At 38.6% G+C, this 9,038-nt stretch overlaps 1 long non-coding RNA gene across 1 annotated transcript; it reads left to right on the top strand.

Annotated features, from left to right (window-relative positions):
* Window positions 1-4,165: 4,165 nt before the first annotated feature.
* LOC111096174 lies at window positions 4,166-7,519 on the top strand. Its single transcript, XR_005353857.1, has 4 exons — window positions 4,166-4,211; window positions 4,494-4,831; window positions 5,520-5,959; window positions 7,401-7,519. It is a non-coding gene; the product is annotated as an uncharacterized LOC111096174 (long non-coding RNA).
* Window positions 7,520-9,038: the final 1,519 nt, after the last annotated feature.

The raw sequence follows: 9,038 nt of genomic DNA, 5'->3' as shown, positions 1-9,038 counted from the left end.
CCTAATAAAACAAGTTTGGAAGTATTCCATCCCTTTCTATCTTTCGGAACAACTTTGGTAGAATAGGTATTGTTTCTTCTTTAAACATTTGATAGAATTCTGCTGGGAAGCCATCTGGCCCTGGACTTTTGTGTCTTGGGAGGTTTTGATGATTGCTTCAATTTCCTCCCTGGTTATTGGCCTGTTCAGGTTTTCTATGACTTTGTGTTCCAGTTTTGGTAGTTTGTGGTTTTCCAGAAATGCATCCATTTCTTCTAGATTGCCTAAATTTATTCACATATAGCTGCTCATCATATGCTTTTAAAATAGTTTGTATTTCCTTGGTATTGGTTATGATCTCTCCTTTTTCATTCGTGATTTTATTAATTTGAGCCTTTTCTCTTTTGTTTTTAATAAGACTGGCTAATGGTTTATCTATCTTATTAATTCTTTCAAAGAACCAACTCCTGGTTCTGTTGATCTTTTCTACAGTTCTAGTCTCTATTTCATTGAGTTCTCCTCGAATCTTTATTAATCTCTTCTGTTTGGTGTAGGTTTTCTTTGCTGTTCTTTCTCCAGTTCCTTAGGTGAGAGGTTAGCTTGTGAATTTGAGTTTTTTTCCAATTTTTTGAGGGATGCTTGTATTGCGATGTATTTCCCTCTTAGGACTGCTTTAGTGTATCCCAAAGATTTTGAATGGTTGTATCTTCATTCTCTTTAGTTTCCATGAATCTTTTTAATTCTTCTCTAATTTCCTGGTTGACCCTTTCATCTTTTAGCAGGATGCTCTTTAACTTCCACGTGTTTGAGTTTCTTCCAAATTTCTTCTTGTGATTGAGTTCAAGTTTCAAAGCATTATGGTCTAAAAATATGCAGGGGACAATCCCAATCTTTTTTTTTTTATCAGTTGAGACCTGATTTGTGACCCAGTATGTGGTCTATTCTGGAGAAAGTTCCATGTGCACTTGAGAAGAATGTGTATTCTGTTATGTTTGGATGAAAAGTTCTGTAAATATCTGTGAAATCCATCTGGTCCAGTGTATCATTTAAAGCTCTTGTTTCTTTGGAGATGTTGTGCTTAGAATATCTGTCAATTGCAGAAAGTGCTGTGTTGAAGTCTCCCAGTATTAGTGTATTATTATCTAAGTATGTCTTTGGTTATTAATTGATTGGTATACTTAGCAGCTCCCACATTAGGGGCATAAATATTCATGATTGTCAGGTCCTCTTGTTGGATAGACCCTTTAAGTATGATATAGTGTCCCTCTCCATCTCTTACTACAGTCTTTGGGATAAACTTTAATTTATCTGATATGAGGATGGCTACCCCTGCTTTCTTTTGAGGACCATTTGAATGGTAAATGGTTCTCCAACCTTTCATCTTCAGGCTGTAGGTGTCCTTAGGTCAAAAATGAATCTCTTGTAGACAGCAAATAGTTGGATCTTGCTTTTTATCCAGTCTGAAACCCTGTGTCTTTTGATGGGATCATTAAGCCCATTCACGTTCAGAGTTACTATTGAAAGATATGAATTTACTGTCATCATAATACCTATTCAGTCCCTGTTTTTGTGGATTATTTCTTTGGGCATCCTCTTTCTTTTACAGAGTCCCCCTTAATATTTCTTGCAGAGCTCATTTGGTGGTCACATATTCTTTCAGTTTCTGCCTATCTTGGAAGCTCTTTATCTCTCCTTCTATTCTGAATGAAAGCCTTGCTGGGTAAAGTATTCTTGGCTGCATGTTCTTCTCATTTAGGACCCTGAATATATCCTGCCAGCCCTTTATGGCCTGCCAGGTCTCTGTGGAGAGGTCTGCTGTTAATCTAATATTTCTCCCCCATATAAGTTAGGGATCTCTTATCTCTTGATGTTTTAAGGATTTTCTCTTTATCTTTGGAATTTGAAAATTTCACTATTAAATGTTGAGGTGTTGAATGGTTTTTATTGATTTTAGGGGGGCACCTCTCTATCTCCTGGATTTGAATGCCTGTTTCCCTCCCCAAATTAGGGAAGTTCTCAGCTATTATTTGTTCAAATATGCTTTCTGCCCTCTATCCTTCTCAGTGCCCTCTGGAACTCCAATTATACATAGATTTTCCTTCTGAGGCTGTCATTTATATCCCTTAACCTTTCCTCATGGTCTTTTAATTTTCTCTTTTTTCCTCAGTTTCCTTCCTTGCCATCAACTTGTCTTCTATGTCACTGACTCTTTCTTCTACCTCATTAACCCTTGTCGTTAGGACTTCCAGTTTTGATTGCATCTCACTTAATTGATTTTTAATTTCGGCCTGTTTAGATCTAAATTCTGCAGTCATAAAGTCTCTTGATTCCTTTATGCTTTTTTCCAGAGCCATCAGTAGCTTTATAATTGTGCTTCTGAGTTGGCTTTCTGACATCGAATTGTAATCCAAATCTGTAACTCTGTGGCAGAGAGTACTGTTTCTGATTCCTTCTTTTGTGGTGAGTCTTCTTTCTAGTCATTTTGCTCAGTTCAGAGTGGCTGTATGAGTGGGCCACATCAGGAATATCAACCATGACCTAAGTAAATTCCACCCTAGATGATTCTGCCAAGGTCAGAGACCAGAGATTGAAAACAAAGATCAGAACAAAATAAAACAAAAGGACCACTAAAGTGAAAAACAAATTTTAAAACAAAGTAGTAAAAAAATTAAAAGCCAGAATCCTAAAGAAGAAGAGAAAAAAAATAGAAAAAGAAAAAGAAAAGAAAAAAGAAAAAGAAAAAGGAGAAGAAAAAAGGGTGTAGGACTGGAAGATGGTGGTGGTGAAGAAGTTGTAGTGGAGGGAGTTGTAGTCTACCTGAGGGGTTCTAGAGGGTGATCCTCTTGTTTCTGAGTATATTAAGTTCTGTATGTTAGAAGATGCTCAGTCCCAAATTTATATAAACTAGAAATACTTGTAGAGCGCCCCAACTTTGACCACCAAAACATGAATGAGATAAAAGAGAGAGTTAGAATGGGAATGAGGAATCTCACAGAATGAACCAGCACAGCATACCACTTGGTTCTGGGTGCATGCAGGTCATGTTTTAGAAGGTATTAACTTCCACCATTGTAGAACAAAATGAGGCAGAGAAAACAAAAAACACAAAACAAAAAAACCATATCTTGTATATCTCCCAAAATTAGGTTGAGATGTTGAAGGGAATCTAGAAGTGGAAAAAATATCTAAGACCTGTAATTGTAGAAATATGAAAGTCAAAAAGGAAGAATCTTAAAAATGAAGAGGTGGTCAAATATTGTAGTTAAGGTGGGAAAAGAGAAAAAGAAATTGGAAATTTAAAGTCTGATAAAAAAACGAACTGAACTGGAAAAAGGAAGAAAAAACAAACAAGGAGGGATACCCTCAGGTTCTATAGGCTGTAAATCCCTCGACTTCCCCTGGAGCCTTCCAGTGCTGCTCGGTCAGGAACTTGCTCTGCCCCTGTCCTTCCAGCTGGTCTTCTGGGGGAGGGGCCTGTTGTGCTGACTCTTAGGTGTGTGCACCTGGAGGAGCTGCCCAGCCCCTGCCAGGTGCACGGCTCATTGGGAGCTGTTTATCCTGTGAGGCCCCTGCTCCCTGGTGGCCTCGACCCATCCCAGGCACAGGGTGACACCAGGAGGGACAACCCCACTGGCAGCAGCCAGCTCCCAGCCCTGGGTCAGCTCCCGGTCCGCAGGGGGCTGGATGCTCCGGGGGCGGGGGGCACTGACCTGCACAGCTCGGGTCGCCCGGGGCAGGAGCATCCTCGCTGTCCCGTGTCCTCCTGGCCTCCGCCTGTGGAGGGGGGTAGGGGGCGCAGGATCAGGGCTGTGTCCTGGGCACCCTGGGCTCCCGGGCCTGCACCACCGAGCTGCTCCCGGGGCCCGCCGGGTGTGCCCGCCAGCCCTTACCGCTGGACCCGCAGGTGCAGAGCGCTCTCCCCTGGTGGGGGAGGGGGTCCTCTGTTAGGGACCCCGGGAACTTGGGGTCCTACCCCTCCACCACCCTCCACTGCCCCTCCTGGGATCCTGCCCCAGCTCCCTGCAAGCTCTCCTGTCCCCAGGCTCCCGCACCCCCTCAGCCTGACTCCTCGCGGGGCCCCTCCCCCACTGGGGTCTTTTTTTTTTTTTTTTAATTTTCGTCTTCCTACTTTGTTAGAAGCCAAACCCTTCTCTCTGTAACCTTCCAGCTGTTCTCTCTTTACATCTCAGGTCGAATTCGTAGGTTTTCAGGATGATGTGAAAGTTACCCAGGTGAGTTGGTGGGGACAGGTGAGCTGGGGACCCTACTCCTCTGCCACCTTGCCCCCTTTGTCCATTTTTTTTTTTATTCTCTTTCCTTTCTGTTCCTCAGACTGGATAATTTCAATTTATCCATCATGGAGTTCACTGATTTTTTTCTGCAATGTCAACTCTGCTATTGAGCATCTCAAGTGAATATTTCATTTTAGCTATTGTAATTTCTAAGCACAGAATTTCTACTTGGTCCTTTTAAAAATAATTTATATCACTTTATTGATATTCCCTATATTATAGAGACACATCATAATGTGTGTGGGTCTCACACAGTCACCTGAAAGCCTGAATAGAAAAAAGACTGACCTTTCCCGAGCAAGACGGAATTCTATCCTTCTGCTAGTAGACAGCTTCTAGACTTGAATTGCAACATGGACTTCAAAGATTTTGGACTTGTCAGCCTCCATAATTGTGTGAGCCAATTCCATGAAGATCTATCTCTTTACACATATACATATCCTATTTGTTCTGTGTCTTTGAAAAACCCTAATACAAAAGTAAACAGAAATCTCAGAATTTCAGAAATTTCAATGCCTAATGAAGGCTACAGTTTTTCTCCTCTGCTCTACTCTAGCAAGGTAAGTGATGCCAATCACCTTGCACACCTAGAATCCTGTAGGCCTCCTCATTCAAGAGAGGTAATAAATATGAGATACCAGAATGCTGGACTGTTCCTAGTCATATATTTGAAAATAAGATAACATTTTGGCCCCTATATTTATATCCATACATCACACAATGATAGCTCGAAGCATTCCATCTTCAGAAACCTAGATTTATTCCCATGATTATGGGCTAAGTCACTGAGAACCCCCCCGCTGTATCCATACCCGCTTTCAGCTCATGTCAAATCTAACTACCTGCCCATGAATTATGAAGGATATACACAGACTAATTTAGTGGCATCATAAGCACTTTTTGAGAGGGTTAAAAAAAAGATGATTGGACCTACTAACTGTGGTCCTTATATATTTTCCATTATAAAACAGGGACTAAAACCCATCCTATACACAACATAAAGACTCACCTAAGAGTCACTTAAGAAAGTGATGTAAAAAAGCTTGAAAAATTCAGAGAATACAGTTTTTATTATCTCTGCAATTGTAAAGATGATAAAGCCTGGGAGGAAAATATAATAATTAACCAATTACCTCATTTGTAATAAAGAGGAGTCAAACATGTTTCAGGTTGAAGCTGACACAAAGATAGAGCTTAGGATGCAAGATACAGGTTTTTTTGTTATTGTTATTGTTTATTTATTTTTAGGATCAACGTGTATGAAAGAAATGAGAGGGGCACTATTGAGCAAAAGGCCTAAAAATCCTCAGTCTGCTTGGTGATGACCTCTGGAGTGAATATTGCCTATCAGAATTGTCCTGAATCAGGATGATATGGCCTAGACCGTATACTTCACCTTGCACAGTAACAGGATACAAGCTTCCCTGGAAAGGGTGTGGCCTCAGGCCTTGCAATTCCCTGCAGCTGAGATATGCTCAAGAGTCTCTGACTGTCTGAAAAGTGCATTTTCTGCATCTGGGCAGCAAGTCTTATGGCTACATACCATGTACCCAAGGTCACATAAATTTGTTCTAGTAAAGCCTACACATCTGGCACAGTAGGTATGATTGGAGGTACAATTTGTTTGACACTTTGGTGGTCTACAGTCATCCTTCAGGACCCATCTGATTTTTGCAGGAGCCAGACTGGTAAATTAAACAGAATTGTACTGGGTACCACTAATACCACCAACCTAGCATCTTTCATATCTTTCATAGTGTCCCTAATATCTGTCATCACCACACCACCCCTCTACACCCCTCCCAGCACACACAGGATGCAGTATTGTTTTTAATTTATTAATATGTTGGGGTAAGGTGGGATAGTTTCAGAGACTTGTACTCAGCCTTCCTTAATATAATAGCTCTTGCCTCAGTGACCTGGGAAGATAGAGGCTGCTTCAAATGTTAAGCATCCAAATCCAAACTATGAATACAGAGAGGAGAGGAAAATGATCACCAAGGGTCTGTGTGTCCGTTGGATCACTACATGGTCAACTTTGGCCATCCATTATTTGGCTCCATATATTCATATTCTAACAGGGGCCTCTAGCTATCAATGTCAACTCAGCATTTCTATTCAACACCCTCAAAATGTCTGGATATTTACCTTTCCCCTATGCACTGCAACCCAAATAAATAGTCATAGGCCCTTTTGGGGAAGAACTGGAATAGTCTTATACCATATGATTATGCCATATGTAATCACCATGGTTTTACAGACATATTTTCTGCTAAGTAGATTCCAAGTCTAAAAATTATCCCACATTCAAAAACTGATATGGAAGCTATAAGCTTTTTTGAGACATTTGCCTTCAGATTCCTTGTAATCCATACTGGATGTATTCCTCTTATATAAAGTTAGTGATATTATTTTTGTCTGCCCATCTTTCTTCTGGGGGGAGTGCTATATTCCATGATCCTTCCGCAAACTCTTTGTAGCTCCAAGTTGCCTGGCTGATAGTATGACCTTTACAATTATTATACTAATTGTCACTCCTAGCTTCTGGCAGTTCGATTCTGTAACTTTGTCCTCTATTGTTTTAGAGCCCTATGATTGCAGTCAACAAACTAAGTTCTATACTAGCCTCTTCCACCATCATCTATGACATGCAGAGGAAAGCCATCACCAAATGTTTAGTGTTTCTGTGGCTCCCTCATCACCTACTCTTTATTTCTTCAATGACTGATATAAACTTTGGGCCCTACTACAGCACGTGGTCACCTGGAGAATTTTCCTGACTAAGCTGCCTACTTCTCTGAGCGATTTAATTCATACCTCTGTTACAGTAATTCTAACATCTCAACTTCTCTCAATGTGGACAATAACTTCTCTTTACTTCTAGGATCCATTCTAGTAGTGAATTTGCATAAAAATAATTTTAAGATTATATTGATTTCTTTTACTCTATTAACACAACTACTTTTCTGACATTTCTATCCTTCTTTAAATAGAGGGAATAATTAATTAGAAAACTGGCAGATTTAAAGACCTTTCTTTTTTAAAATTTGTCTATTTTCTATAAAAATATCCTTAAATATTCTTACTTACCTTAAATTTCACTGATGTATTTTTTTATGTCTCTTTCAGGATCCGTTCTTTCCACTGCTTTCCCAGTATCTGGACATACTGCCTGCCAACCTCATTTACTTAATCATAATTTGTGTTACTTATCTTTCCTTTGAATAAAGCTGTTCAAACCGCTCATCCTTCTCTACCATTTATTCCCTCAAACAAAAGAGATTATGTACATAATATAGTTCTTGAAAAATAAGAAAGAAATAAAAGACAAATCTTGAAAGAAATAATGATAATTTAAGTTTTCAACAATCTTCCTTCATACTTCCATTACTCCTTACTTTTCTGGTTACTTAAAAGATAACATATATTTTATAAGATAAAGTGCAAACTGGTTTCTACAAACTTTTTTTTTCTTCAAACTTTTAAAATAGACTAAGAACCACTTGGGCAAACTCCAAATATTAAAGTTTTAAGAAGCATTGTTAGCTTTTTATTTTCTAAGGCTGATAAATTTTTTTTCAGATATGCTTGATATCCTATTTGTTGTTACTTGTTTGTCCTCATTTGTTATAGTATGTTGTTCTAATTTGTATTCAATAACTATTTGTTGAATTGAACTTAATTGAACTACATCTTTCAAAAAATCAAAACCAATTTTTTTCCATTCTTTATTTCCCAATTTCTTTACAATTATATTTTTCAGAAAACTTCTATAATTTAACTACCATCAGATTTTAAAAAACTCTTTATACCAGTTGAAGAAAAAAAATATGTTTGAAGTCCTTTTATATGAAGGCAATAATTTATCATGGTTGCTTTTCACTATTTGGTATCCTGGGGCTATAGTTCAATAGAGTTTTGGAAAATTCTCATTACTCTTCCTGGCACTATTCTGGTGATTCTTTGTATTTGCTGACTTAATTTTCTCAGTCTTTTCATTGAGTTCATGGCTTTGGCTGCTGTGATGAGAGCAAAGGAAAAGGCAAAGAATCAACAGATTTTATAGAGGTTAAAGAAGTCCACCATTCATTTCAAGTTCCAGTAATACACTGTACTCCATTAGGCATGCTAATTTAGAAATTCTTACCTTACTGCTAAACATTTAAAATGAATATATTATCATGAATATTCATGATCATTATTGAAAATGGAAAATTGTATAATGGTCAACTTCTAGTTGCTTTCCAGAAACTGTATTTACATGGCCTTCCTTAGGTGTCATTGCTTAAAATGCAAAAAAAATTTTTTTTTGAAGATTTTATTTATTTATTCATGAGAGACACACAGAGAGAGACAGAGACATAGGAAGGAGAAGCAGGCTACCTGCAGGGAGCCCAGTGTGGGACTCCATCCCAGGACCCCCGATCAGAACCTGAACCAAAGGCAGACACTCAACTACAGAGCCACCCAGGTGCCCCTAAAATGCAAAATTTGAATGGTCCATCATCATTTTTTAAAAGTTTATGCAGTGAGTTTACCAGAATGTAGGTGATTTGATGTTTTCACTGGTACCTCAACTTACAAAAGAGTTTCCACTCATTTTAACCTTTCAGGATGAAGTCAAAACATACTTTTATATAGATAGACAATAAGTACTTGACAACTTTGTAAGTGAAATAAATTACTCCATTTTGCTTCATTCTCAGTATTTGCTTTAGGATAAAGTATGTAAGACAAACTCTTGTGGTAAAGTGAAAATAAGTCACT

Source organism: Canis lupus, chromosome 1 (genome assembly GCF_011100685.1).
Source record: "Canis lupus familiaris isolate Mischka breed German Shepherd chromosome 1, alternate assembly UU_Cfam_GSD_1.0, whole genome shotgun sequence".
Taxonomy (NCBI): Eukaryota; Metazoa; Chordata; class Mammalia; order Carnivora; family Canidae; genus Canis; species Canis lupus.
Note: the sequence above shows the minus strand (reverse complement) of the source record. Positions and strands in the feature narration are given on the sequence as shown.